Consider the following 17,680-nt stretch of genomic DNA (forward strand, 5'->3'; position numbering starts at 1 on the left):
TGAGAAGGAATGTCTAGAGATGTAAATTTCTCTTTCTTGACCACTTATCAAAGAAGACTTTCTGGATTGAATTTACTCTCATCACCAGATTTCACCCTCTCACAAAGCAGTTATGTGCTTTTATACAATTTTTCTATAAATATTAACTACCTTTTATATATTTGTGTTCATTTTATAAGTTCCTTAAAATCCACAGCAAGTCTGATTGTATTTTGCAGCATTCAACTCAGCTCCTTGTCTGAAGACCACACTTGGGAAAGCCAGGTAAAGACCCAAGAGGGCCAGAAGGTGAGGTGGTAAGAACCTGAAAATGGGGTCACATGGATGCCGCTTCTTTTCTGTGTACCCATGTCCATCTACCCTCTCTTCCACTTTTGCAAGCTGGGCAAGTTACAAAATCTCCCTGGGCCTCAACTTTTACGATTCTAAGAGGGAGATGATAAAGCTTTATGTCCAAGACAGTGGTCTGAACCTTGGCTGCACAATGGAATCACCTGGAGAACTTTAAAAATACTGATGACGGGGTCCGATCCCCAGAGCTTCCGTTGCGGAGCACAGGCTCCGGACATGCAGGCTCAGCGGCCATGGCTCATGCGCCCAGCCGCTCCGCGGCATGTGGGATCCTCCCGGACGGGGCACGAACCGTGTCCCCTGCATCGGCAGGCGGACTCTCAACCACTGCACCACCAGGGAAGCCCCCCCAGAGCTTTTAACCTCATCGGTGTGGTTTTTGCCAGGGTACAGGGAGTTTTAAAATCCCTAGGTGATTGTAATGTACAGATGAGGCCAAGAACCACTGCTCCAAGTGCATTAGAAGAATTAAATAAAACAAAGAAAAATAGTACCTGATAAGTAATAGGTCAAAAATCATTTGTTTTCTTTTTTCTTCTGTTGATTTTTCTGTTTGTACTGGTAATTGTATTTGATCCTGGCTGGAAGCTAAGGGACAGAGGGAGAATTTCATTCAAAGATTTGTTTTATTTAACTTCTTATTTTGAAATAATTTTAAATTTACAAAAGAGTTGCAAAAGGAGTACAAAGAATTCTCATGTACCCTTCACCCAGATTCACCAATTGTTAACAATTAATTACATTTGCTCTCATTTTTAAAAAATATTTATTTATTTATTTTTGGCTGCATTGGGTGTTCGTTGCTGCCACGGGCTTTCTCTAGTTGCGGCAAGTGGGGGCTACTCTTTGTTGTGGCGCCCGGGCTTCTTATTGCAGTGGCTTCCCTTGTTGCGGAGCACGGGATCTTGGTGTGCAGGTTTCAGTAGCTGTGGCTCGTGGGCTCTAGAGTGCGGGTTCAGTCGTTGTGGTGCACGGGTTTAGTTGCCCCGCGGCATGTGGGATCTTCCCGGACCAGGGATCGAACCTGTGTCCCCTGCATTGGCAGGCAGATTCTTAACCACTGTGCCACCAGGGAAGCCCCTGCTCTCACTCTTCCACATTCTCTTTATACATACAATTTTTTTTCCTGAACCAGTTGAGAGGTAGTTGCAGAAAACATGCAACTTCACCCTAAAGAGCATGTATTTATTAAGAACAAGGGCATTCTCCTACATAACCACAGGACAATTATTTGGAACGTTTAATATTGATACAATACTCTTATCTAATCTACAGGCCATATGTAATTTCTCCAATTTTCCTTATGTCCTTATGGCATCTCTCCCATGCCCTCCACTGCCACATTCAGGATCCAATCTAGGATCATGCATTACAGTTGGTTGTCATGACTTTTTAGTTTCTTCTAATCTGACATAATACCTTCTGCCTTTCATGATATTGACATTTTTGGAAACGTACAGGCTAGTTGTTTTGTATCCCATGCCATCTTTTTTGTAAGTATTTATTTAATGATTTTTAGTAAATATACAGAGTTGTGTAGCCATCACTACAATCCATTTTAATAATATGTCCATCACCCACCAAAAATTCCCTTCTCCCCACCCCCACAGCCTTAAGTAACCACTAACCTACTTTCTGTTTCTATAATTTTGTGTTTTCAGAATGTCAAATAATAGAAACATACAGAATGTGGTCTTTTATGCCTGACTTCTTATACTTAGCCTAAAATGTTTGAGGTTCATCCATTTGTAGCATATCCCTGTAGTTTGTTCCTTTTTATTGCTGAATAGTACCATTGTATGGATGTACCACATTGGTTGCAGCTTCTAAGATGGCCCTCAATGATCCCTGCCTCCTGGTTTGCATGCCCCTGTGTAATTCTTTCCCATTGAGTATGGGCTGGACCTAGTAACTCACTCCTAATGAACAGAATGTAGTGGGCTGTCACTCCTGAGATTAGGTTAAAATCTAATTAGGTTAGAATTTAAAATAAAAAGACTATGGTTTCCATCTTGGGGGCTCTCATTCTCTCTTTCTTGAATCCCTCATTCTGAGCTGCCATGTTGTGAGCAGCTCTATAGAGAGGTCCACATAGCAAGGAACTGATGTTTCTGGCCAATAGCCAATGAGAACCTGTGGCCTGCTAACACCACATGAGTGAGCATGGAAGCAGATACCCCTCCTCTGCAGCTGAGTCTTCAGATGAGACTGCAACCCTGGCCAGCACCTTGACTGCAACCTTAGGAGAGACTAAGCTAGAGTTACCAACAAAGCAAGATCCAGATTCCTGACCCTTTGATTTCTCACAAGAATGGTGAGAAAATAAACATTTGTTGTTTTTAGCCACTACGTTTTGGGGTGATTTGGTCATAGCAATAGATAACCAATATATCACATTTTGTTTATCCATTCACCAGTTGATGGACATTTGGATTGTTTCTAGGTTTTGGCTCTTATGAATAATATTGCCATGAACATTCACATGCATGTCTCAAAGGACTTTTCTTAGGGACTTCCCTGGCGGTCCAGTGGTGAAGACTTTGCACTTCCACTGCAGGGGGCAGGGGTTCAATCCCTGGTCAGGGAACTAAGATCCTGCATGCCATACGGAACAGCCCAAAAATTTTTTAAATAAAAATAATAAATAAAAAGGACTTTTCTTATGGCACCAAGTTCACCTGGCTTGTACTATTCCTACAGTTCCAAATACAACTTTGTTTTTTTAAAAATTTCCTTGCTTAAAGCAGTTTCTTATCTTATCAAATAAAATTGTGCACTTTATCACCTATGCCCTTCAGTAATATTTTAAGTCAGAACACAGTATGTTGGAGAAATGAATTGACTTAATTTTTAAAACCATTAGGGTCCAATCTATACTAACTACCTCTTGATAATCAGAGAATTAATGTTTCAGGAATTAAAATATAATTTAGGGATAGCAGTGACTATTTGTTTACTTTTATTTTATGCTAGTTATGTGTAGAGGGTAAAAGATAGTTTTGTGTCCTGGAAGAATCAGGGTCATTCTTTTGCCACTTAATTGCTCTCCAAAGCACACGACTCTTAAAAAAAATTTTTTTTAATCTACTACACCTGCACAGTGGTACCTGAACTCCTTTAATTCTTAACTAAAGATACAGTTACCATGACAATGTGTTCAGTATTTTCTTTGCATAGCCAAAATGTGGACCATTTTCTAATAGTTAGTACCTAATGAATCCTTACCATGTGCTGGCACTGTTCTAAACCCTTCATATGCATTCCGCTTCTTTTAATCCTCACAATGATCTTAATCATCACAACTCCATGAGGTAAGTACTCCTAACAGGATGACCCCTTTGCACAATTCTAGGTGATGCTATTCATGTTGTAGTCTATATGAATGGGATTCCTGGAATTGTATAGTGCTAGGCTGTCTAATGGTATTATCTATTAGACTATCTACTTTACAGATGAAGAGGCAGAGAAAGGTTAAGTATCTTGCCCAAGTTTACCCACTTTGTAAGTGGCAGAGCCAGGATTTGCATCTAGGTTATCTGGCTTCATCCAGGGTATGAACTCATAACTATTGCACTCTTCTGAAGAATCTTAATTTTTGGTTTAAAAAAAAAAGTCTTGTTAGCTATGGTCATCTTAGATGATTATTTCTAGGGCACTGTTTCTCAAGGAGTGGTCCTTGGACCAGGAATATCAGCATCATCTGGGAGCTTGTTAGAAATGTGAATTATACGCCCCACCCCCATCCCAGATATATTGAATCAGAAATTCTGGGATGGGACCCAGCAATCTGTGCTTTAACAAGCCTCCAGCTGATTCTGATGCACGCTCAAATTTGAGAACTACTGTTTTAGGAAATAACTTAGTTTTTTTAAAAGGAAAAAGTATTTAAAATTTTTTTCTATTTGTTTTAGAACAAGTTTTATTTCAAGTAACCTACTCAAATTAGTTCAAGTGTTTATTATACTCTTGATCTGTGATTTAAGAAATACTGATCTTACAGAATTCAAGGAGAAAGCAAGGGTGGGAACAGGGCAGTCACCTTTTCCAGCTCCCCTATGAAAATGATGCAGCTAACCACTCCCTAGGTTTCTGTGTCTCCTTTCTCAAATGTTCAAAAAGGAGGATTTGATTGGTTTAGCTACAAAATAGGGTGCACCTCCTTGGGCCAGCCAAGTGTCTGCCCTTTGCTTACTTGCCTAAGTCCAGGGGAGGGGTGGGATCACATTGTACAAACAGGCCAGCAAGGGCTCTATTGTGATGGAGGCAAGAGTCAGAATCTTTTAGAAATAGAGGATGGGTAGAATCAATGATCTGCATCCTTAATACACAATTTATGTTTAAAATTATATGGTAAAAAGAAAAGATTGCATTTAATTCCATCACATTTGTTATTGAACAAGTGGCATTTGATATTCTTAATTGGTTTGGGAAAAGAAGAAGATATGGGCCTGGCTAGAGAGCACAAGCCCAGTGCAGAGCAGCACTGGGTGAGATTCAATGAATTTCTCCATTAAGGGGCAACACAGACACCCAAGAAACATCTAGTAATAATTAAATAAAATAATAAGAAGGAAAATTATTTCCTATGCCAAATTAACAGAATTAGGGTTAGCATTTTTTTCTCTTAGAGATCTGAAGATATTTTATAACAGAATGTGAAATACAGTATTTATTGATGAGAAAATAAAGCCAATGGTAGTTCAGACTTGTTTAAAGTGACATCGGGACTTCCCTGGTGGTACAGTGGTGAAGAATCTGCCTGCCAATGCAGGGGACACAAGTTCAATCCCCGGTCCAGGAAGACCCCGTGTGCCGCGGAGCAATTAAGCCCATGTGCCACAGCTACTGAGCCTGCGCTCTAGAGCTCGCGAGCCACAACTACTGAAGCCCACACGCCCTAGAGCCCATGCACTGAGCCTGTATGCTGCGACTACTGACACCTGCGCGCCTAGAGCCTGTGCTCCGCAACAAGAGGAGCCACTGCAATGAGAAGCCCACGCACTGCAACGAAGAGTAGCCCCCGCTTGCTGCAACTAGAGAAAGCCCGCGCACAGCAATGAAGACCCAACACAGGCAAAAAATAAATAATAAATAAATAAATAAAGTGACATCATCATTGACTGAATTATTCATTGTATCTAGCTATTTCCTGAACAGTGTATATAACCTTTGAATAAATGACTGGGACTACTGTGGCTGCCCTTTTTCTACTATGTTGCCATCTCCCCAGCCTCAGCTGATTGGATCAGAGGTAGACATCTGAAAGGAGAAAAAAGCCATTTCAGCTAATAAGATTTTCTATTTCAATACTTTAATAGCTGAGGCACATTAATTGGTAGAGCACTAGAACAAAGGTCTCTAAATCTTGATACTGAGAGTGCCAAAATGTATTGATTCCTGTCCTTCCTATGGCTTAGTTGTTCCTGGTTTCTTTGGGAACTGCAAAATGTTATTTTTATAATACAACTCTTTTAAAAATAACATATGATTTAACACCACCTATATAGATGGTAAAATCTGTAAAGAATAACAAGAGAATGATTTTCTCAAAAAAGCAGTATAACAGTTACCTCTGTAGGCGAGGGAGAGAGATGTGTTCAGAGAGGTGCAAACAAGGGGCTTCTAAGGTATATAGCAGTTTTCTATTTCTTAGTCTGGGTGGTGGTTACTTTACAGTTATTTTTAATATGTATTCATACATGTATATTTTTTACATTCTTGTTCTACATGACACAACTTCTCAAAAAGAAAAGAGAATTTTTACTTGAGTAAATTCAGTACGTTTCTATTCATTTCATGCAAATATGCTCCAAGACCCATAGTTATTAAAAATAGTTTAGGGCTTCCCTGGTGGCACAGTGGTTGAGAGTCCGTCTGCCGATGCAGGGGACACGGGTTCGTGCCCCGGTCCAGGAGGATCCCACATGCCGCGGAGCGGCTGGGCCCATGAGCCATGGCCGCTGGGCCTGCGCGTCCGGAGCCTGTGCTCCGCAGCGGGAGGGGCCGCAACAGTGAGAGGCCCGCGAACCGGAAAAAAAAAAAAAAATTGTTTAATAGTAGTAGTATTCATTCAAATAAATAAAGTGTGTGTGTGTGTTTGTATGTGTGTGTTTAAAGCATGCTATTCAAACTTCATTGGATTCCAGGGTTGGAAGAAACCTGAGAAATTTTCTAGTTACTTGAAGGTCTTTATTTAACAAACATAAAACTAGGAACCAGAAAAGTTAAATAACGTGTCCATTTTCTTCTTCTATCTCAGAATCCTGGGTTCTTTCTACTAAGCTATACCACTTCCCTAACAAAAGAAGAGACAGCAAATGCATATTTCAAAGATTCAATTTTTTTTTTTTTCCTCCGCGTTGGGTCTGTTGCTGCACGTGGACTTTCTCTAGTTGCAGCGAGCAGGGGATACTCTTCGTTCTGGTGCGTGGGCTTCTTATTGCAGTGGCTTCTGTTGTTGCAGAGCATGGGCTCTAGCGCACGGGCTTCAGTAGTTGTGGTGCACAGACTCAGTAGTTGTGGGCTTAGTTGCTCCGCATCATGTGGGATCCTCCCGGACCAGGGATCGAACCTGTGTCCCCTGAATTGGCAAGGAGACTCCTAACCACTGCTCCACCAGGGAAGTCCCCTCAATTATTTTTAATGCTTATTTTATTCTTAGAAGACTTGTATGCCTCAGAACTGAAAATAAATTCTCCTATGTCATATAATATCTATACAGAAGCAACATTTTATATCATGGTTGCTGGATAACAAGAACATCCAGAAAAGAAATTACTGCAATTTAAAATGAAATATTACTGACAACTACTAAATTTTCTTCCCTGCTTATTAATTTTAAATCATTCAATAAAGTGAATTTAACAATACGGTGATTCTTATGGCTATGGGAAAAACTGATTCCCCTTTGCTAAACCCATCAAAGGTAACTGAAGATTAATAATATGTGTTGTAAAAATTGGCTTATTTTCATGAATTAAAGACACATCACCATGTCTGATGTTATAACCTGTTACTTAGAAAGGAAAAGAAGTGGAATGCATACAGACAGGACTGGCCACATTATCTGCAGGGCCCAGTAAAAAATGAAAATATAGTGCCTTGTTCAAAAAGCAGAAAAATTGCCAAAGTACTGTAATATTAAAGATACCAAAATATAACACATTCTTCTTTCTTCTTCTCTCTCAACTCATCATGGTGTTTTGTATTTGCTACTTAATGTCCTGTTCCCTTGCCCGGGGATACTTTCAAGGTGCCTCTCAAAGGCACCCCGGGGCGCCATTCCACAAATGTGTGCACCCACCATCCACCAGCTGCCAAGTTCACCTCTTTTTTTTTTTAACAGCTTTATTGGAGTATAATTGCTTTACAATGGTGTGTTGGTTTCTGCTTTATAACAAAGTGAATCAGCTATACATATACATATATCCCCATATCTCCTCCCTCTTGCGTCTTCCTCACACCCTCCCTATCCCACCCCTCTAGGTGGTCACAAAGCACCGAGCTGATCTCCCTGTGCTATGCAGCTGCTTCCTACTAGCTATCTATTTTACATTCGGTAGTGTATATATGTCCATGCCACTCTCTCACTTTGTCCCAGCTTACCCGTCCCCCTCCCCGAGTCTTCAAGTCCATTCTCCAGTAGGTCTGCGTCTTTATTCCCATCTTGCCCCTAGGATCTTTGTGACCTTTTTTTTTTTTTTAGATTGAATACATATGTGTTAGCATACGGTATTTGTTTTTCTCGTTCTGACTTACTTCACTCTGTATGACAGACTCGAGGTCTATCCACCTCACTACAAATAACTCAATTTCGTTTCTCTTTATGGCTGAGTAATATCCCATTTTATCTATGTGCCACATCTTCTTTATCCATTCATCTGCCGATGGACACTTAGGTTGCTTCCATGTCCTGGCTATTGTAAATAGTGCTGCAATGAACATTGTGGTACATGACTCTTTTTGAATTATGGTTTTCTCAGGGTATATGTCCAGTAGTGGGATTGCTGGGTCATATGGTAGTTCTATTTGTAGTTTTTTAAGGAACCTCCATACTGTTCTCCACAGTGACTGTATCAATTTACATTCCCACCAACAGTGCAAGAGGGTTCCCTTTTCTCCACACCCTCTCCAGCATTTATTGTTTGTAGATTTTTTGATTATGGCCATTCTGACAGGTGTGAGGTAATATCTCATTGTAGTTTTGATTTGCATTTCTCTAATGATTAATGATGTTGACATTTTTTCATGTGTTTGTTGGCAATCTGTATTTCTTTGGAGAAATGTCTATTTAGGGATTGGGTTGTTTGTTTTTTTGATATTGAGCTGCATGAGCTGCTTGTAAATTTTGGAGATGAATCCTTTGTCAGTTGCTTCATTTGCAAATATTTTCTCCCATTCTGAGGGTTGTCTTTTTGTCTTATTTATGTTTTCCTTTGCTGTGCAAAAGATTTTAAGTTTCATTACATTCCATTTGTTTATTTTTGTTTTTATTTCCATTTCTGTAGGAGGTTGGTCAAAAAGGATCTTGCTGTGATTTATGTCATGGAGTGTTCTGCCTATGTTTTTCTCTAAGAGCAAGTTCACCTCTTGCCAGCTGCAGGACCTATGCACTGTGCCCTGGACAGGGACAAGAAGTCAACCTCCCTTCCCATGGCCCACCACCTTAACCCGTGGCAGACGGGCAATCCCCAAAGGATTGCAACCTCCACTCCAAGAGGCACTTGGTACCTTGATGGGGGTACTGAGAGCTTGCCCTTGCCAACACACCCACCAAATGCACTGTGGTGCTGCCAGCCTGGAGCAAGGGTGGCCACTGTCATGCCTGCTCCAAGATGTTGCAGGTGCGTGCTGGTAGAATGTAACTTCCATCATTTCCCCATGACCCAGCTGCCACTCTAGGTAAGGGCAAAGAGGAGGGCAGGTCATCATAACTATGAATATTTTCCTTTTGCCTTTTATTTCAAGGCTCTGTTCACTTTTTATCAAAGAAGCTAATTAATCTCAACAAGTGTGTTAATGAAAAATGGGATGGACCCTACCAAAATCTCCTTGCCTAGGCAACATTTAAACATTTAAAACAGATATTTTGGGGAGACAGACTCCTAAACCAAAAGGAGGGCTCTAATTGTATGAATTTTTGCCATTTTTGGTTCTTTTCCTAACACTTCTCTTAGTTACTTGAATAGGTCTTTATTAGTTCTGCTAATCCTACACCTAAAATTTTCCTTATGTAGGCCTGCCATGGAAGCCTCCATTTTGGCCCCATGTCAACCTTGAAGTAGGAATCAGAACATATTCAAGTCCCTTCCAAGGAAAACCCACACTTCAAATACTTATAAGCAATGTAGATTCTACTGAAAAATTTGTAAAGGTGCCAAGGGAGGGCTTTATATACCACGGTGTATAGCACACAATTTTATTAATGTCCCCATTCCAATTTGTCTTCTTTCCCTTGTCCCACGGGGAAAGGGGTAACAGAGAGTCAACCTTTTCACATGAAGGGCCAACCCCCAGATCTTCCTCTATGCACCACTGCTCCTATTCTCTCCGTTCTTTACAGCAATAATCCCAATCCAGACTACTGGCCTCAGGGTGAGTGTCACTCAGCCAATACATAAGACTAGGCAGCCCTAAAAATAATGAATTTTTGGACATATACGTTCTGTTCTGTGCATAGATAGGGTATGGCTGAGTACTAGAAATGAAATGGAAATGGCATAGATATATATTAAATGACATGAGGAACAGGGGTTCTTAGGTGAGGAAATATGAATGTCAGCTTAAAATAGAGTTGTATTGAGATATTTGGGGATTTTATAGTAGCATGAAGAAGAAATTGAAAACAAAGAGAAGTAAAAAGAAAACGGGAAACCTGCAACACATGCAATTAGATTTATTAAATTACTGTCAATTTAGTTTAGTCTTTGTCCAAATAAGACAGTGCAACAAACACACACAAAGCTAGTAACCACAAAACAAATTAATTCAACAAATATTTGTTGAGTGTGTACTATATGCCAAGCAGTGTTCTAGATGCTTAGAATACATCAGTGAACAAAACACAGACTGATGCCCCTCTGAAGCTTACATTCTGGTATGTGTGGGGGTGGGGGTGGGGGTGCAGACTTAAGCAAAATAAAATAAATAAGCTATCTAGTGTGTTGTAAAATAAAGTATAAGGGAAAGAGGATTGGGATTCGTGGGATATGGTTGGGGGAATTTTCAGTATAAAATTAGGAGGTCAAGGCAAGCCTCACTGAGAAAGTAAAATTTAAGCAAAAACTTAAAGGAGGTGGGAGAGTTAGCTAAGCAGATATCTGGGAGAAGAACATTCCAGGCAAAGAGCAATGGTCATAGGGCAGGGATGTACCTGGCATTGTAAAGAAAGAGCAGGGAGGCCAATGGTGGTGGTAGTGGTAGGGTTAGATTACGAAAGACTTTGCGGGCTATAAGGACTTCAGCATTATTCTGAGTGAAATGGGGAAGCCAGTGATTAGTTTTGAGCTAAGGAGTAACATGAACTGACGGATTTTAAGAGGATCACTCTGACTGCTGTGGTAAGAAGATACTGCATGGGGGCAAGAGTAGATGCAGGGAGTTGGGAGGCTATTAAAGTCATTCAGTGAGGGATGACTGAGGTCTTGATCAAGGTGGTGGCAGTAGAGGTAGGGAGAAGGGGTCAGATTCTAGATATATTTTGAAGTTATGAGAGAAACAGAGGTGCCAAGGATGACTCCAAGGTTTGGGAGTTGCACAATCAGAAAGACAGAGTGAGGCAATGGACCATAGTTACTAAAAATGCCTGACTCCAAATGCAACACTGCTGTGGATCAAAAAGTTGCATTTGCTATAATATAATTTGGAATCTCCTTAATACTCTCTGCCTTCCCTAAACATTTGCCTCATTTATCAAGAACCATTTTCATAACTGCGGTATTTAATTTTGAAGAAACTATTTATTAGATAGCCTGTTGCTGCAGATAAATTTGTTTTACTCTTCCAGCAGTGGAAAAGAAAACAGTTTTCTCTAGCTTCACACATGCAATCCTTTTAGGCAATTTCTAAAATTGAAGTAGGTTGACTTTTCAGTTGTTTATTTAAAAATAATATTAGACATGAAGAGGTTTAGAAAATGTTGAACTATTTTGCGTGGGTTGGGAAGTAGCAGAGCCAGGATTCAAACCTGAGCCTGTCTAAATCTAGGGCTTTTAAAAACTGCACACACTGTCTCTCCACTTCACTGGTAAATAAAAAGGAAAATGGCATTTTAGCACTTTCTTGTTCCTGAGAATTACTGAAGCTTCAGATTTGCCTCTGTCTTAGTTCATTTCAGCTGCAACAACAAAATATGATAGACTGGGTGGCTTACAAAACAACATTTACTTCTCACGGTTCTGGAGTTGGGGAAGTCACACAATTCGGTGTCTGGTGAGAATCCTGGTTCACAGACTACCATCTTCTCACTGTAATCTGACATGGCAGAAGGGGCAAGGGAGCTCTGAGGGGTCTTTTATAAGGGTACTTAATCCCATTCCTTAGGGTTCTACTCTCATGACCTAATCACATGTCAAATTTCTCACCTCCTAAAACCACCTCCTAAAACCATCACATTGGGCATTAGGGGTCAAAGAGATGAATTGGGGGGACACAGACATCAGCCCATAGCAGCCTCTTTCGTTAGCAATCAGTGTAGTTTTAAATGTGGCCATATTTTAATGGAGTTTCATTGGTCACATTCTGAACCTGAGTTTCCCCATCTTTAAGCTGAGAGAAGGGATCTAGATGAGTGATTTTCAAGTCTTTAAAAATTCCAGCTCTCTCAAGGCAGGACATATCCTATCACTAACAGGGATTCATTGTAGTAGACATTCTCAGTGAGGTAGAAGTGGAAGAGGGCCTGGAAGTTTGACAGAGTCTGGCCCTGAAGATTCTAATTTTACTTCCACTCGTTCTGTTAAATCAGTGGTTTTCAAATTGTGTTCTGGAGGAACATTGGATGGAAATGCCTGGGCTTTTCCAGTGCTTCTCTGCCTGTCAGTATCCACCCATCTTCAACCAGAGAAGGTCCACTTTGATTGATAGAGTTGAGCTACATATAAGATTTCACTAAAATAAAAGAAAACCACGACTGTTCTACTTAGAATGGTCTGAAAACTACTGTTCTAATTCAGTGCTTCTCATACTTTAATGTGTGGATGAATCATCTGTGCAATCTTTAAAAATGCAGATTCTTAATCAGTGGGTCTGGGGTGGGGCCTGAGAGTCTGAATTTCTAATAAACTCCCTGGTGATGCCAGTGCTACTGAGTGAGCTCAGCTCACACTTTGAGTAGCAAGGCCTAGAATGATCTGTAAGATTGTTTAAACTTTAATAGTTTTTCTACTCAACCCAAAAGACTGCTTATGAAAGGTCTTCCCCAGAGTGATCTATCTGTCTCATTTTCTCAGTGCCTCTTCTCTCTCTCTCTCTTTTTTTTTTTTTGGTACGCGGGCCTCCCACTGCCGTGGCCTCTCCAGCCGCGGAGCACAGGCTCCAGACGCGCAGGCCCAGCGGCCATGGCCCACAGGCCCAGCCGCTCAGCAGCACATGGGATCCTCCCGGACTGAGGCACAAACCCGCGCCCCCCGCATCGGCAGGAGGACTCCCAACCACTGCGCCATCAGGGAAGCCCTCTCTCCCTCTTTTGAAGGGTAAATGTTTAACCTTCTGGACACGCATTTAAAAATCTTTGTTTGTACAGTGAACATTGTGCCTCAGCCAGTTCATCTCAGCAAGAGCTAACTGTGGAGGGTCAGGGAAATTTGCCACAAGCGAGTTATTTATAGGTAGTTTCTGTGACATGCTCTCCTAAATTTAGCATCTTAATGAACTTCTCCAGATTAAGGAGTAACTGTCTTGCACTCTCCCACCCTTTGTGTAAAAAATTTAGCGCATACATAGACTGATTATCTTCTTTCCTGTGTTAGAACATTCAAAGAGTTCTTTTCTCAAAATACTTCCTAGGCTGCCTTTGCTCCACATTATCCTTTTTCTGCAGCGGGGCGGGGCATGGTTATACCCTCTCGGAACTTTGTTACCAGAGCTGACCCTCCGCCCTGCCCTTCTCAAGCCTCTACACAGCCCTATGACTCCATATCCAACTGCCTGATGCAGGGGTCAGCAAACTTTTTCTTGAAAGATCTAGATAGTACATATTTTGGGATTTGCAGTCCATAGGTTCTCAGCTGCAACTACTCAACTCTGTCCTTGTAAATGCCAAAGCAGCCATAGACAATATGTAAATGAATGTATTTGGCTGTGTTCTGTTATAACTTTATTTATAGAAGTGGAAGTCAGGCCAGATTCCCCCCACACCACCCTGCTCCCAGGCTGTAGTTTGCTGACCCCTGATCTACATGCTTGTTGAAATAGTACCAGTCAGACTACAACCCCTGGGAATTTGGAATTGCGACCCTGAGGCTGAGTTAAGGAATAACTGTGGGTTGCTAAGCAGGAAAGTTGGGCAAACTGGGTGGGGGCCAGTGGTGGATAGCTGGGATCACTATTTGGGACACTCATAGGCCACATGCAAGCAAAAAACAAGCAGAAAAGCCAATCTGCAGAGAGAACGAAGCAGGCATATGAAGAAACACCAAGACTAGAGACCATAAGATGAGAGAGAGAAGTGGGGGAAGGGGAGTTCTTGTAAAGTTGGCTGTGCTTCCCACAGTTGTCTCATGTAATCCCTGCCTATTTTTACATTCGTTCCTCCTTCCCTTTAGCCAGCAGGCATGAATTCTGTTTCTTGCAACTAGATAACCCCAAACTCGATCAACCTTTTATACTCTAGGCATTCCAAATAACTGGCAATTCTCGGACTTGAACAGTCACCTCTCACACAACCAGGCTTTGCTAGGTGCAGGGCCACTGCCCACCCCCACACTGCCACTTCTATTCTATAGTCTTTTCTTTTGTCATATTTTGCTCAGGCATCATCTGTGGCTGAGTTAGGACTCAGTTCCCACTGCTCCTTATGTAAAGCTCTATCACTGTACTTACAAATACCACATTATATTTTCTGATTTGCTGGTCTGTAATATTTTTTTTTTTTGGCCATCCTCACAAAATGTATTTATTCATTTTTTTTCTTATTAGTCATCCATTTTATACACATCAGTGTATACATGTCAATCCCAATCGCCCAATTCATCACACCACCACCTCCACCCCTCCACCACTTTCCCCCCTTGGTGTCCATACATTTGTTCTCTACTTCTATGTCTCAATTTTTGCTCTGCAAACCAGATCATCTGTACCATTTTCTAGGTTCCACATATATTCATTAATATACGATATTTGTTTTTCTCTTTCTGACTTACTTCACTCTGTATGACAGTCTCTAGATCCATCCACATCTCTACATATGACCCAATTTCATTCCTTTTTATATCTGAGTAATATTCCATTGTATATATGTACCACCAATTCTTTATCCATTCGTCTATCGATGGGCATTTAGGTTGCTTCCATGACCTGGCTATTGTAAATAGTGTTGCAATGAACATTGGAGTGCGTGTGTCTCTTTGAATTATGGTTTTCTCTGGGTATATGCCCAGTAGTGGGATTGCTAGGTCATATGGTAATTCTATTTTTAGTTTTCTAGGGAACCTCCATACTGTTCTCCATAGTGGCTGTATCAATTTACATTCCCACCAACAGTGCAAGAGGGTTCCCTTTTCTCCACACCCTCTCCAGCATTTGTTGTTTGTAGATTTTCTGATGATGCCCATTCTAAGTGGTGTGAGGTGATACCTCATTGTAGTTTTGATTGTAGTTTCTCTAATAATTAGTGATGTTGAGCAGCTTTTCATGTGCTTCTTGGCCATCTGTATGTCCTCTTTAGAGAAATGTCTATTTAGGTCTTCTGCCCATTTTTGATTGGGTTGTTTTTTTTGTTTGTTTTTCTAATTTATTTATTTATGTTTGGCTGCATTGGGTCTTTGTTGCTATGCACGGGCTTTTCTCTGGTTGTGTCGAGTGGGGCTACTCTTTGTTGCGGTAAATAGGCTTCTCATTGCGGTGGCTTCTCTTGTTGCGGAGCACGGGCTCTAGGCACGCAGGCTTCAGTAGTTGTGGCTCAGGGCTGTAGAGAGCAGGCTCAGTAGTTGTGGTGCACAGGCTTAGTTGCTCCACGGCATGTGGAATATTCCTGGACGAGGGCTCAAACCCATGTCCCCTGCATTGGCAAGCGGATTCTTAACCACTGCGCCACCAGAGAAGTCCTTAGGTTGTTTGTTTTTTAAATATTGAGCTGCATGAGCTGTTTATATATTTTGGAGATTAATCCTTTGTCCATTGATTCATTTGCAAATATTTTTTCCCATTCTGATGGTTGTCTTTTCATCTCGTTTGTAGTTTACTTTGCTTTGCAAAAGCTTTTAAGTTTCATTAGGTCCCGTTTGTTTATTTTTGTTTTTATTTCCATTACTCTAGGAGGTGGATCAAAAAAGATCTTGCTGTGATTTATGTCAAAGAGTGTTCTTCCTATGTTTTCCTCTAAGAGTTTTCTGGTGTCTGGTCTTATATTTAGGTCTCTAATCAATTTTGAGTTAATTTTTGTGTATGCTGTTAGGGAGTGTTCTAATTTCATTCTTTTACATTTGCTGTCCAGTTTTCCCAGAACCACTTATTGAAGAGACTGTCTTTTTTCCATTGTACGTCCTTGCCTCCTTTGTCATAGATTAGTTAACCATATGTGTGTGGGTTTATTTCTGGGCTTTCTATCCTGTTCCATTGATGTATATTTCTGTTTTTGTGCCAGTACCATATTGTCTTGATTACTGTAGCTTCGTAGTATAGTCTGAAGTCAGGGAGCATGAATCCTCCAGCTCCGCTTTTCTCCCTCAAGACTGCTTTGGCTTTTTGGGGTCTTTTGTGTTTCCATACAATTAAAAAAATTTTTTGTTCTAGCTCTGTAAAAAATGACATTGGTAATTTGATAGGGATTGCATTGAATCTGTAGATTTCTTTGGGTAGTATAGTCATTTTCACAATATTGATTCTTCCACTCCAAGAACATGGTATATCTCTCCATCTGTTGGTATCATCTTTAATTTCTTTCATCAGTGTCTTATAGTTTTCTGCATACAGGTCTTTTGTCTCCCTAGGTAGGTTTATTCCTAGGTATTTTATTCTTTGTGTTGCAATGGTAACTGGGAGTGTTTCCTTAATTTCTCTTTCAGATTTTTAATCATTAGTATATAGGAATGCAAGAGATTTCTGTGCATTAATTTTGTAGCCTGCAACTTTACCACATTCACTGATTAGCTCTAGTAGTTTTCTGGTGGCATCTCTAGCATTCTCTATGTATAGTATCATGTCATCTGCAAACAGTGACAGTTTTAATTCTTCTTTTCCAATTTGTACTCCTTTTATTTCTTTTTCTTCTCTGGTTGCCATGGCTAGGACTTCCAAAACTATGTTGAATAATAGTGGCAAGAGTGGACATCCTTGTCTTGTTCCTGATCCTAGAGGAAATGCTTTCAGTTTTTCACCATTGAGAATGATGTTTGCTGTGGGTTTGTTGTATATGGCCTTTATTATGTTGAAGTAGTTTCCCTCTATGCCCACTTTCCAGAGAGTTTTTATCATAAGTGGGTATTGAATTTTGTTAAAAGATTTTTCTGCATCTATGGAGATGATCATACGGTTTTTATTCTCCAGTTTGTTAATATGGTGTATCACATTGATTGATTTGCGTATATTGAAGAATTTTTGCATTCCTTGGATAAATCCCACTTGATCATGGTGTATGATCCTTTTAATATTGTAACTTCTCCTTTTTCATTTCTAATTTTATTGATTTGAGTCCTCTCCCTCTTTTTCTTGATGAATCTGGCTAATGGTTTATCAATTTTGTTTATCTTCTCAATGAACCAGTTTTTAGTTTTATTGATCTTTGCTATTGTTTTCTTTATTTGTACTTCATTTATTTCTGCTCTAATGTTTATGATTTCTTTCCTTCTGCTAACTTTGGGTTTTGTTTGTTCCTCTTTCTCTAGTTCTTTTAGGTGTAAGGTTAGATTGTTTCTTTGAGATTTTTCTTGTTTCTTGAGGTAGGCTTTATAGCTATAAACTTCCCTCTTAGAACTGCTTTTCTGCATCTCATAGGTTTTGGATCGTCGTGTTTTCATTATCATTTGTCTCTAGGTATTTTTTGATTTCCTCTTTGATTTCTTCAGTGATCTCTTGGTTATTTAGTAACGTATTGTTTAGCCTCCATGTGTTTGTGTCTTTTACGTTTTTTTCCCTGTAATTAATTTCTAATCTCATAGCGTTGTGGTCAGAA

General features: G+C 40.3%; 1 long non-coding RNA gene across 1 annotated transcript in view; it reads right to left on the bottom strand.

The window, feature by feature from the left end:
• Positions 1–859: 859 nt before the first annotated feature.
• LOC112405155 (uncharacterized) overlaps positions 860–17,680 on the bottom strand; it is a 32,642-nt gene continuing 15,821 nt past the window's right edge. Inside the window, exon 3 of the long non-coding RNA XR_003004277.1 lies at positions 860–939. This is a non-coding gene — a long non-coding RNA (uncharacterized LOC112405155). The remainder of the gene's footprint in view (positions 940–17,680) is intronic.

Source organism: Neophocaena asiaeorientalis, unplaced genomic scaffold (genome assembly GCF_003031525.2).
Source record: "Neophocaena asiaeorientalis asiaeorientalis breed wild unplaced genomic scaffold, Neophocaena_asiaeorientalis_V1.1 scaffold171, whole genome shotgun sequence".
Classification (NCBI taxonomy): domain Eukaryota; kingdom Metazoa; phylum Chordata; class Mammalia; order Artiodactyla; family Phocoenidae; genus Neophocaena; species Neophocaena asiaeorientalis.